At 40.3% G+C, this 13,677-nt stretch overlaps 1 protein-coding gene across 1 annotated transcript in view; it reads right to left on the bottom strand.

Moving 5' to 3' along the window:
- Positions 1-5,652, bottom strand: part of LOC104930806 (cadherin-18) — a 166,599-nt gene extending 160,947 nt beyond the window's left edge. Inside the window, exon 1 of the mRNA XM_019274264.2 lies at positions 5,454-5,652. The gene's annotated coding sequence lies outside the window, so the exon portion shown is untranslated. The remainder of the gene's footprint in view (positions 1-5,453) is intronic.
- Between the last annotated feature and the right edge of the window lie 8,025 nt (positions 5,653-13,677).

Raw genomic sequence — 13,677 nt, 5'->3', positions numbered from 1 at the left:
AAATACACAATCTGATAATGTGTATGTTTGATGTAAGTGGTTTTACATTTGTGGTTTGGTTGGATAAGCAAGTCCTGTCCTGAGGGTTCTCAGGCTATCTCAAAATGCACATTGGGAAAGGGTTCAGACCCCCGTGAGCCCGAAGAAAGCTCCTAATTCCAATAAATGTGATTTTGATAACTCCATCACCAGACAAGAATAATATCATACAATTTGGCAAAACTTAAAAACAGTTAAGTGAAGGAGGTATACGATTCTGTTTCTGCTGCTGGGCATGACTTCATGATCCTGAGCCAATCTATCAACCAATCACTTCATAGACTCCATCCTTTATACCCACGGTATAAAGATTCGGTTCACTCATCCAGACTACTAACTTCTGCTCCCTCCTTGTGTCAGGACCTTCCTGGGACTAAACACCTCACTGTGCTTATTGATCTTTGACTTCCTGATGGACACATCCCAGGTGGTGAGGGTGGGTGGACACACCTCAAACCCCAGAGAAGTGTTTTCAGTCCTCTGCCGTGCTCCCTGTGCAAACATGACTGTGTAGCCACTTTTGACTCCAACACCATTGTTAGGTTTGCTGACAAATCAAATGTGATCACTGAAAACAATGAAAAGGTCTATCTGAAGACCGGCTGGTTCCAAGACAACAACCTTCACTGGATATTAATCAGAGGAGAAACCACCCCCTTATTAATATTAACAGGTCCTCAAGGGATAGCTTTAAGTACCATGAAGGAAGGAAGAAATTAACGTAGTTGGACCATCTCGTACTCTCCTTAATGACCTCTTTTTGTAAGTTTCCAGCAGCATAGACACAAAGTTGACTTCATTGTTTTGTTATGTGGCATGAAAATAATTGATACCTTTGGAGGTGTACAATTTCCAAGCCATTGGGACGGTTCTGAACTATAGGCGGGTCTCAGTTCCCATTCCTTAGTGCCTCCACCAAGTATGTTGCAGAGTAAATGAATTGTTTAACACAGTGACATTTCTGTTTTTGTTCCATGTGTTGTATTTCTTTGCAAACATTTCTAATCAGTTCAGTTGTGTTAGCTGCAATTATAATCAAGTCAGCTTTTGAGGTTACAAAAATAATTCTTGTGTTCACTGAGAAACAATATTTAGTGGATTTTTATATTTTCGCTGAAAGGTTATGGGTACATCTGTACTGCTAACTGATCAAATGCCCTTTGTTTGCCTATTAGTCTCAGGTAGATAACTTTCCCTCTGCATAATGTTCCACTCCTCAAAGCAGAGCAGCACCACATCAGTTAGCCAGACTAACTTGTTTGTTCTACCCAGAGAAGTGTGGCTGAAGGAATGAGTGAGCCTCTCTTTGACCTGCTTACCTTTAAATATGATGTTCAACTTCAATAAGTGGGTCACAAGGTCTGTTTCCCACGATATTCCACAATAAGCCATGTGTTGGGATCTCATCACAGAGGTTGAGGCATGTAATGTGGTGGTACTTTGTGAAATGTGTTTCATCATAAGAGTACATTTTAGAGTGTCCTATCCCTTTTATACTTTGGAGATAGGATTCAAAATGTTGATATAGATTGATCGGTTTGTTTTCCAGACAGCTAGTGGAACACAGAGAAGCAAAACATTCTGTGATCCAGTGAAAGTGCCGTTCATAATGTTAACACTAACACTGTGAAAAAAGCCGAACTTGACCTATGACTTTGATCTGCCAAATCTACTCAGAGGTTATATTCTAATCTGCTGACTTCTGTTGCCTGCTAACGACAGATTCAGTTAGCAGCAGTTATTTAGTGCTTAGCTGCTTTAGCAAGTGGTTAGGCTAAAGTTGAGCAGCCAAGGACATCAAAGTAAAAAACAGAAAATACATTGTGTATAAAATCTGATCCAGTGTCACCAAAATCATGAATAAAGTTCTAAAGTTGTGCATTTGTATAGTAATATAGTGATAGACTGGATCAAACAGGAAGCACTCTGCTCTGGCAGCATCATAAGAGAGAAAACGTTTCATTGGATGTAAAATTAGTAACTTTTTATTATGTTGGTCCAGATACTGGGGGACAGAGGACAGATGGGACACTTCAACATCAAGTTTGACTTCACCAATTCTCAGTTATTAATGACCAAATAACTTAGAAGTCAAACTACTGGCTGATTGTCCATACACAGTTCAAAGTGTGTGGACATCTTGGTAGATGCTACGTCCATCATATTGCATGTTGTAAAGACTTGATAATATGCACTCTGCATTTAAGTGTACTGTAGTATTCTAAAGCATATGATGGCACTGGACTGTTCAACAACTGAAACCTGCCATTCTATTGTATTCTCTGGATAACAACACGTCTACAAGAGAAAGCGAGACAATGGTGAGGACCTTTGATGGCACATGTGGAACAGGTAAGAATGTTGTAATGCATTACATTGTTAGAGCATCAGCCTCGAACAACAGGACAAAAACAACACCAGTGCAGGAACAACAGCAGCCCCGGTCTGTCTGCAGTTCCACCTCACGGAGGATTCATCAGAAGTCTTTTTGCTTTGCACTGTTGTCTGCTTTTAGGCAAATAGAGCAAAGTAAAAGTGAAATAAGCCTTCTCAGCAGGCAACTCACCAACTGCTGTTGGAAACAGAATCAGAGTTGTGTTTTTTGGGTGACTTTCACAAAGCAAGTCAACAGAGCAGACACTGTCCCTGTGTGATACTGCAAGAGAGAGACAGCAAGCTTGTGTGTGTGTGTGTGTGTGTGTGTGTTTAGATTTTCTTTCATAGCTCACAGATTACACAAGTCATCTTTTGATATATGAAACAATATGTGCAATGCAATTGCTATAGTACTAATAAGGACAAAACTATAAATATTGAATGCAATGTCTTGTCCATGACTGTTACAATTGTTTTAAAAAAAAATGAAAAAATAAGTGACAAATTCATAATTGAAAACCAATTGTATCAAAAATTGTTGTTCCATTGGATAAGTGAATACTGACCTGCTGCTGATATTTGAAGTAAAGTCAGGGAACCAAGAAAGATTGATTGTAACATGGATTTCAGTCTGTCCAGTAATTGTCAAGACAATTCAAGCCTAAAATGTCAACCTGCTGATGAAATGTTAAAGATGATGGTGATGAAAAATAATGAGACACCTTTGATGATTTATCACATTGAAAGACTAGCAATGAGGTAAAACAGGTCAACATTTTAATGTGAAAATCAGCAGGAAGTCCATCCATCATTTAAAAGTGCTCAAGAAGTAAGTGCTAACTTTAGAAAACCACAGCAGGGGTTGACACATAGAAACAACCGTTCACACTTGTGAGCCATATAACAGAGGAAATGTATGCAGGCAAACAAAGAGCTCTAATCAGAGCTCCAAACTAGAACCTTCTTGTTGTGAAGCAACTGTGCTAAAAAACTGATCCACCACACCAACCATTCTTAAGGTAGGTATTACATTTAATTCATGGTTAAAGCAAATTTTAAACCATGAAATCATGTTGATGCTACACTTGTAATCAGGTGAATGGTGTCTCTGTCACTCCGTCAGACCTCTGTCAGAACTATATGACTGATTTTGGTGAAACTGGATCATATTTTATGGAGAAAATGTTTTCTGGTTTTTCCTCTGATGTCCTCCAGCTGCTCCGCCTCAACTCTCTATGATTTACTAATGGACCCTGAAGTAAACTGCTGACAACTGTAGCTGCTGATAGCTAATGTTAGCTCACTTTGTTAGCCGGGAGTGTTAGTGTTTATACTACAGGCGGTTTGGACCACCGAAAAGAGGACATTTTCAGACCGCTGGGGATTGCTGACAGTGAGCAAAGTTGGTGTCATGCCAGAACTGGAGCAGGGTGAGAGGGCAGCATAGCAACCGAAGAGGACACTGGCTGGACAAGAGTAAATCATGGACTGACTTTTAGTGGTTGGTGAGAGCTTGGTGAAATCAAAGGCTGAAAGACAGACGCCGAGCTGGGCTGACTGCTGTTGGACTAGTCAGTAACATTAGCTGCTGTTGTTGACGTTGTTGATGTTTGGCTGTTAGCAAAGTTGTCGACCTGCTAGTTTTAGATCATAAGTAATATAAATATTACAGCTGTCCATATTCACCACAGTGGGATTACACTCTGAAACCGTGGGCACTAAATTGCAAAGAAAACTTGTACGCAGTGTTGCTTTAATACTAATGAAAAAGTCAGAATTAGTTTTCGGATTGAACTATCAGTTTTTAACATGTATTAGCAGTATTAAGCATGACATGAAGTAGAAGTTATACAGAATCCATTAAGACAACATGTACATATTGAAAAAGATTTGAGTTTGCAATAAGTCGGAGAAAGGGGAATTAGAAATAAAGGATCGGAGGCTTGTTCCTCTCCAAATAAAGGGCTGCTTCTCTCTGCAGGTGAAGTAAATAAAGGCCATGGTAATAGTTTGAGAATTTACAGTCAGTGGGTTTAGAAATGAGATGGATGGATACAGTAGTTAACCATGACCAACAATACATTTCATGGCTGAACGAACACTAAGAACAGTGCCACCCAGAGAGAATCAAACTTCCCCAGACTACATTTTGTGAGAGATCAATGATCTCTGGATAAGATGGCAAAAACACCACAGACGTGAGCCAAAGATGAAGGCAAAATAACTAAGCAAATGGAGATCATCACATTCACCAACACATTCCTGCTCCGTCAAACTTTTCAGCTGGTCCGCATTTACACATGAAAAGCCAAATCTTGATTTACAGACGGATTTACACATTTTACTCCTTTGTGTCACTGAGAAAAGTCCCATCTCTGTGAGAAAAGCTTAAAAATATTGCACTCCTATAAGGTTCTAAGAATCCTCACACAAGGGTGAGAAGAAAAAAAATCTGCATTCATTGAGCCGCCTGGTCTGCATGCAAGACTGCAGAGAATTGATCACAGTCCACACTGTGCAAATGATTTTCTTTGAGCTCTGCTCTGCCTGGAGTCAAGCACTACCAATACACTGCCCAATGTGAGCGTGAGGGTGAGGGTGTGTATGTGTGCATTATTGGTGAGCATGTGTGCAGTCATATAAAGCGTATTCTCTATGGCCAGAAGCAGCAGCCAAACATATGGACTGTGGAGCTCTTAACTGAATTTTTTATTCATCTACACACACACACACACACACACACACACAAGTTCTCACATAATACACACACTGTGGACATGCTGTACATTCTCTCACACATACACACAAGTAGGCAGCATGCTACCAATTGCAGACACTTTTTCTCTCACGTACACAACACAAACAGCTGCAGCAGCTAAATTACATTTCCTCAACAGAGGGAGGAGAGGAAATAAATAAAGAAAGAAAGAAACAAAGAAAGAAAGAAAAAGAAAGAAAGAAGGAAAGATGGAGAAGAAGACTAGAGGGAAACAGAAAGCAGGAGAGGAGCTGGAGATGAATGGAGTGGTGGTCTTTACCTTGTGCAGGCGGATGTGTTCGGACTCCCCCTCCTCACGCTGCGCTACTCTCATCTGTCTGTTTCCCTCTCGCTCGCTCGCTCACTCTCTCCGCTCGCTCGCTGTACATCTGCCCGCCACTGTGGGCAAGCAAGTGTATCTCTCTTTTCACTCCCTCCCCTCCTCCTCTACTCTATTTCTTACTCCCTCTCTCTCTCTCTCTCTCTCTCTCTCTCTCAGTTCCATTCAGCTCTTTGGGTTAATCTGTCTCTCCTGTAAATACAGTATATATAATTATTTATTTGGTCTTTTCCCATTCTGACAGCATACAGCCTCTGCATCTACAAAAGGGAGACCATGATTGGCTGCTGCACACACACACACACACACACACACACACACGCACGCACACACGCACGCACACGCACACACACGCACACACATACATATTGTACTCACATTGTAGACCAGCAGCCACACATACAAAACACATAAAGGTGATGAAATGATCAGCTCCGCACAGTTTCTCTGCATTTTGTCCAAAAGATGTTTGAAGAATAATCCTGTTTTCAAGCAACATGTAGAAAATGATATTATTATTATTATTATTATATTTTTGTGATTTTTAGCACCCCTGGTTTTAGTGTAATATCTCTGTGGTAAATCAGTTCAGCTGTACTCGAGTATTTGTTCTGATTACATTACTTGCACTGCTCTCTCTATGTGTTATACTTCTCAAGTGTTAACCTAGATAAACAGCCAGCCAAACTCTCTTCAAGAGCCAGGAAGTGAGCCTGCTTGCTCCTTTAATGACTTACAGCAGGTAAGTCAGGTTGACAACATTGATCTGCAGAGAAAGTATAAAAGAAAGATACAAAAATGGCTTAATAAACTGTTATGTGAACAACAGGTAAGTATTAACTTCTTAATATTAACATGAAACTTTCTGAAGGATGCAGACAAAATATCACTGTAAATTCATCATGTTTTTCTCACTCTTTATGCTCTTACTCCTTACTTTCTGTCTAGGCTAGTCTAGGCTGATTTCAAAATAAAAGCTCCACAATAAAAACATTTCAACATTCAAATTAAGAGTCTTTTCAATATATAGAACATATCCAGGGCAGAACATAACTTATGATTAAAAACTAGCGAGTAAACAACTTTGCTAACAGCCAAACATCAACCAGGTCACCAACAGCAGACCCAGCAGCAGCTAATGTTACTGCCTAGTCCAACAGCAGTCAGCCCAGCTCGGCGTCTGTCTTTCAGCCTTTGATTTCACCAAGTTCTCACCAACCACTGAAAGTCAGTCCATGATTTACTCTTGTCTGGCGAATTCTTGCTCGCTCACACTTGTCTTCTCTTCTTAGCTTCCTCCGTCAAAGTCCTCTGCAGTCTCTTTGCCTCTGCTATTATGTCCGTAGAGGGTGATGAATCTGGCCACATTGCCTGCTTGCCCAGCTTTAGTTTTGGCATGACACTGCCTCTACCCCCTGTCAGCATTCCCCTGCGCCCCAGCCCTGAAAACCTCCTCTTCTTCTTCCCAGTGGTCTAAAACACCTGTGGTACAAACACTTGCTCTGAGCCAATGACAGTATAAAGAATGGACAAAGCCTGAGTGACGTCACCCATATGTTTCCGAAGGGCTGCTTTGAAGCCTAAAATATGTGGTACTGACCGCTGGCCATGTTGGATGTACTACTTCTGACCTGAGGTGGGCCAAATGCCTGGGTTCTCTAATAAGTCATTAAGCCTTAATATCATTTAAACAGGTGAGTTAACAAAATCACCCCCCTCACAGTTGTCATGAACAGGGAAATTAGCTATACAATAGTTGGGCATTTCCCAGCACCAGAGGTTGCTCCTTGTTCTGGGCTCACAACCTGGGCAGCCCGGCTAACAAACTGAGCTCATGTTAGCTAACAGCAGCTACAGCTGTCAGCAGTTTACTTCACCGTCCATCATAAAACTCTGTAAATCACATAGAGTTGAGGTGGAGCAGCCGGAGGACATCAGAGGGAAAAGCAGAAAACATTTCCTCCATAAATATGATCCAGTTTCACCAGAATCAGTCAAATAACTGGTGGTGTGTGACTTAGTGCCGTAAAGCGTTACGTACTTTTTCAAGCCGTACTACACGGAGCCCAAAGTTACATAGTGTGAGAACAGACGTATGAATGACAGAGACACCAGTCACCTGATTACAAGGCAGTGTAACATCAACAGGATTTAACATCTGTTAGTTTATGATAGAAACGTTCCAATGATGCTTTAATGCAATGTGGGTCTTATTTCCTTATTCCCTTAATTACTGGAGCATTGTTCTCACTAAAACAACTGCTGATATCTTGGAACACTTTCATGTGGCCCAAGAATTCGATTGGGCAACCAACATGAGCAGCCATGAGGGATGCCCTTGTGGCACTGTGGTTTATATGTCCCTGTTTTAAATATAGCTGGGGGCATTTTTGTTTCATTTAAGTAGGAAACTTTTAGCAGTCAGACAATTAGTTAGGAATGTAGCCAAACAATCCCAGAACTGTCAGTAAGACTTCTTTACATGTTGAGAGTATGTTTAAGAGTATTGGTGCTGGAGGATGAATGGTAATGTTGAATACATTGTCTACAGATCTGTTGGCTTTGTAAGCAAACTGCAGGGGGTCAGGACAGGGTCTATGGTGGCTTTGAGATGGGACAGCACAAGGTGCTCAAATGACTTCATAGGTCAGGACGATGGGTCTGTCGTCATATCGTCCTGTGGTCGTTTCTCTAGGGATGTGGATCATGGTGGAGATTTAGAAACAGACTGTCACATGACATATCTCCAGTGAGGTTTAATCTCACTGCTTCCATCGCAGGCAACTGCTCAGCAGCACACAGACAGACACAGTTAGAGACTAGCTGATGATGTAATGAAGCATTTAGTGGCTTAAGAGCCAGATATTTCTCTCAAGAGTTGGCACACACCAAGTGTGAACTTATTGTGACCTCAACCATTAGTCTGTGGAGTACGGCTTTGAAGAGTATGGCAATATGGCCATCATCATCTTGGTTATTTGGAACCAGAAGTGACCATATTTGGACAAGATTAGGTTTGAAACGATACAAGGAGAGAAATGGTCAATGATGTAACTTTTGACTCTTGATTTGATCTGAGTGTCATGAGCTTGATGTGCCATGTTGGACACACTGTGGTGACAACTTGGATTTACACTGTGCATTTTTACATTTCAGTGTAATGCTATTTATTCAGTAATCTGCAATTATTTCTGTAATGGGATTCATCATGCATGTCGATATATTTAAGAGGTGTAAATAGTAGATAATTCTAATTTGCAACGGTCACAAGGTAACATATGCCTGTATAAGGGCGTTCAAGTAGGTAGGTGCAGTACCAGAGACAACTTTGTAGGCATCTGTCAGGAGGGTGTTATAATAATCTAGTCTTGAGATGACCACAGCTTGTGTCGGAGTTGAGTAGCATATTGAGTTAGGTAAGCCCTGATTTTTCTGGGTAACTGAGGCAACATGATTGGTGAAGGTTAGTTGGTCATCAATCACAACCCCTAAGTTTCTCACCACCCAGGTGGGGGCAAGACATAGGGAGTACATTTTGATGTTGATGTCATGGTCTATAGTAGGTTTGGCTGGAAAGGATCAGCAGTTCAGTTTTTGAGAGATTCAGCTGGAGGTGATGTGCCTTCATCCAGCAGGAAATCTTAATGTTGTGACCACAACTTGTTCGTTCGTTATTTAAAGGTTCAGTGTACAGGATCGAGGCTGAATTTACTGAATATAGCAGAGATTGAATGCAATATGGACTTATAGTCATACAGACATATAGTCTTTATGTGTGGTATAATCCCCTAAAAATAATATTCTGATTACCTTGGAATGGGCCTTTGGAATCTACAGATGCCTTGTCTTCCACCATGTTTCCACACTAGCTCAGAATGGACAAACTAAGCACTAGCTCTAGATAGCATTTCATATTGTTTGCATGTTTTCTTGCCACATTTCTCACAATACAGAAGAGGTGAGAGGAGGGGGTTGCAATCAGAAACTACACTGTTGGATGCCAGTGAATACACACTGATTGTTTGAAAAGAATTTCCCCCCCCAAAAAAAGAAGGCATCTCCCGAGTGCACTCAAATGAAAAAAAGCACGGCGCTGGCTTCTCCTCAAGCGAGTGACAGACTCGGTGATGATGACACGGGCTGCTCTCCATTCTGTCGCTGATGGGTGGTCAGGCTTTCATCTTCTCTGCTGGACCGGTGGGAGGATTTCACCTCCGTGTCTGTCTACTCCGTGTTACTTTCATCTCCTCTGACTGGTCCTCTTACAGTGACTACATGGTCATTAGTGTAATTAGGAATGATGTTCATAATGTAAATATGAACTGTGTTGTAATGAAGCAGCATCACACTTCATGACTACTGATGAGAGGCAGAGACACATCAGCCTACAGATACTTTGCGACAGAAACTTTCTCTTTCATGCACCGTAATCAGCAGCTCTTTAGCATTTTCACTTCACTTCATGCAGATACTTTCTGAATGACATTCTTTGGAAATGTGTGCACAGACACAGGATTCCAGAGAGCTTCTGGTGAGAGAAATGTGGCAGGGATTTATCCTGTAAACTGCATGAATTGCAAAATATGTTAAATATTGAATATCCCGAGAGCTCTGTCAGCACAGGGTACATAATTATATGCATGCAGTGATTTATATGCACACAGGCTCTCTTTAGCATGGACTGTACACTGAGTATCTCTATCAGTCTATAAGACTCTATGAGTCAGACGTATCCCCAGTTTGTCTCTAAAAACCGAATGAGATAGAAACAGTATAACACTCTAGACTCCAGGAGAATTCTAGAATGTTGCTGCAGTTCACTGAAAATCGAGCTATTTTTCTACTCAATCAACAGACAGCTATGTCTGAGAAAAACACAACTTCCTCTTTAATTTGAAACAAACATGTGGCATTTGGAGCTTTTTACACTGAGTTTGATTCAACACTTCAGAAACATCATAAAGAAAAGAAATAGCATTAAAACTGCTGTCAGTAGACTTTTCCTTCATGAGAACAAACAACAGCTACATGAGAAAAAACAACTGCTCTCAGGTCTCATGTGGACAAACAGAAAACACATTGCACACATCAATTACTCCAATTACATACAATTACCTGATATATGCGACTTGTTGCTTTGTGCTCAAAACAAACATGCCTCACGTCTGTGAGAGTTCATTAATTCATGTAATAAAAGCTAACTGTAATGATTATAGTGTTATAAAAAAAGCTCTTATATGTTCTGGTTACATCTACTTACCCAGTCTACACGTCAATACTTCACTTAACTCCAGAGTTAACAGAGACAGATGATAACAGCTTCATCACACCAATTATATGGAGGCAATGTGAAAGGTTGGCTGTTAGACATATTCTTCAAACTTCTTCAAGTCTTTAATGAACTTCAGCACAACTCAAGACGATATTGTTCTGTGAGTGTCTGCCTCTTTTTACTGGCAGGTGTGTTCACACATACTGTATATACACACATTTGTAATTAAACACAGACAACTATGAGCTTAAACTTGACTATGACAGTTTTTTTCAGGGCGTCAGACTTCCTGCTTTTGAACATTGGAGGGGACATGACCCCTTGATTTGATGTGATTTACAGAGTTTCCTGATGGACAGTGAAATAAGTAAACTGCTGCCAGCTGTAGCTGCTGTTAGCTAACATAAGCTCAGTTTGTTAGCCGGGCTGCCCAGATTGCGAGCTCAAAACAAGTAGCAACCTCCAGTGCTGGGAAATGAAGTGCTGAAAAAAGAGAAAGCTCAGACTTCATCTCTGTGTGATAAATCTAATTTCCTGATGAACCGGTAGCTTTAGCCTAACCACTTGCTAAAGTAGCTAACTGCTAAGTAACTGCAGCTAACTGAGTCTGCTGAAAGCAGGCAACAGAACTGGGCTCAGCAGCTGGACCAGACCCGGTTTCGAGTACAGCCTCTGAGAATTGACAGTACCGAGGTGATTTATAGACTTTTCTGATGGAAAGTTTGCTATGTAGCAAACTGCTAATTATCATTAGCTCAATCAGTCAGGGAAGCCAGGGGCCAAACCAGCTCAGTGTGCTACTGCTCAGCTACGACTCTCTGATCTACAGTTTCCTGATGGACAGATAGCTTTAGTCTAACCACTCGCTGAAGTAGTTAATCATGGGGCGGCACAGTTGTTAGCACTGTTGCCTCACAGCAAGAAGGATACTGGGTCTGTGTAGAGTTTATGTTCTCCCCATGTCTGCATGGCTTCTCTTTGGGTGCTCCAGCTTCCAAACACGTGCAGATTAGTTAGCAACTCAGTGCCAGCTTGGATCAACTCCAGCCGCCCACAACCCTGATGATGGATGGATCACTACATCATCCTTTTCTGTGGACCTCTGAGGTTACAAAGCTCTTGAGGAATAACGTAACACTAAATATTGTTCTGTTGAATTAGTAAAACGTATGTATGTTATATAGTGACTATACATTTAACACCATTGGATTGTACCTTGTAACTTCATTACCTTTTTCTTGAGAAAATAAAGTTGCTTTGTGATGAACACTCCCAAAGTTCAAGCAACTTACAAGATGTGAGACAATTTTTGCAGAAACATTTTTAGAAAAATGACACATAATCATGGAAAGGTCTAGATTTCTTTCTTGGTACAGTTCTCTATGTTAACATCATTTAACATTTTTTGTATTTATGTAACATCGGACTACTAAACATACTTTGTCACCAAACAGACCAACAAATCAACAAGTGAAACAGTACATAGTTGAAAAATCAGACAGTCAGAACATATTTGTGCATAATTCTGTTTGAGTTCATTTGTTGTGTTCCATCCTCACTTTCTAACTTTCTGTGGGAGATATTTGATTTTCTGTAGGTGTTATCACTGTCATGCTAACTAGTCTGCACAGACTCACTCTGTGCTGTTTCAATAGAAACCAACAACATGAATTAAACTAAATTAATAACACATTGGTAGTGCTTATGTCAGAGTAAAGTTAACCTTTAGAGTGAATAATAATTACTGACATTACTTTTATCCTTCGCTTCATTATCTCTTAACAATAATATTTTCTATTTAACTGACAAGAATGAAACAGTTTCCAGTAAATATAACAGCTGGGTCAGACAATCAGATACATCAAACAATTAGCTATTGCTGCTGCAACATAAGAATTTACCTTCGGGGATCAATAAAGCACTCTAAATGGAATAAGATGATTGGACCAAGACAAGATGACAGCTCTCTGTTTAGAATATAATGCTGTTGGTGATGATGCTCTCTCACATCATTGCTGGTCTCCATCTTGCAGCACCACTGGCTGCAAAGTCAGACTGTACGATAAAGCGGTATGCTTTAGGGCATGGCTACCTTGTGATTGACAGAACTACTACTGCATTACTGCATTGCCTATTTCCCACCACAAAAATATAATTTAATGTACTGTTGAGCTGTAATATGAGTACATTTATTCCATTCCATTATTCCATTATTGACAATGCCAGCCACCCCCTGCACACCGTCATCAGCAACCAGAGGAGCCTGTTTAGTGGAAGGCTGCTCCTTCCCAAGTGTAGGACAAACAGACTCAAGAACTCCTTTGTCCCTCATGCCATCATTCTCTACAACTCCTCACTTGGGGGAGGAGGAAATAGAGAGAAGAGGACAGAGGGGAAGGAGTGGTAGTTACTCTTTTACTCTTCTTCTTTCTTTCTTTCTTTCTTTCTTTGTGCAATAACCTCATCAATCGTTTAAGTGCAATATTCTAATTAACTGCTAATTTAAGTCAATCTTACTACATAACTGGTCATTTATTCACTGTACAATAACACATACCATACACAGTTCTCTATATTTATCTATATTTAACCTCCATACAGTTCTCTACATTTATTTGATCCGATCCTATTTTACTTGAATTTGATTTGATATATTTAATTAAAGTTTACTGCTTATTGTTAAGAGTTTATTGTTTACTGTCTATGGTTTACTTTATATATTTAGCTAAGAGTCTATTATTTATCTTATATTGTATATATTTCATACCTCCTTTATCTTGTATACAAGTGCCTGTATGCTACTGGAAATTCAATTTCCTTGAGGGACTCATCCCAAAGGGATCAATAAAGTGCAGTCTAAGTCTAAGTCTATTTATTACTTGCCAAACTTGA

Source organism: Larimichthys crocea, chromosome II, assembly GCF_000972845.2.
Source record: "Larimichthys crocea isolate SSNF chromosome II, L_crocea_2.0, whole genome shotgun sequence".
Lineage (NCBI taxonomy): Eukaryota > Metazoa > Chordata > Actinopteri > Sciaenidae > Larimichthys > Larimichthys crocea.
Note: the sequence above shows the minus strand (reverse complement) of the source record. Positions and strands in the feature narration are given on the sequence as shown.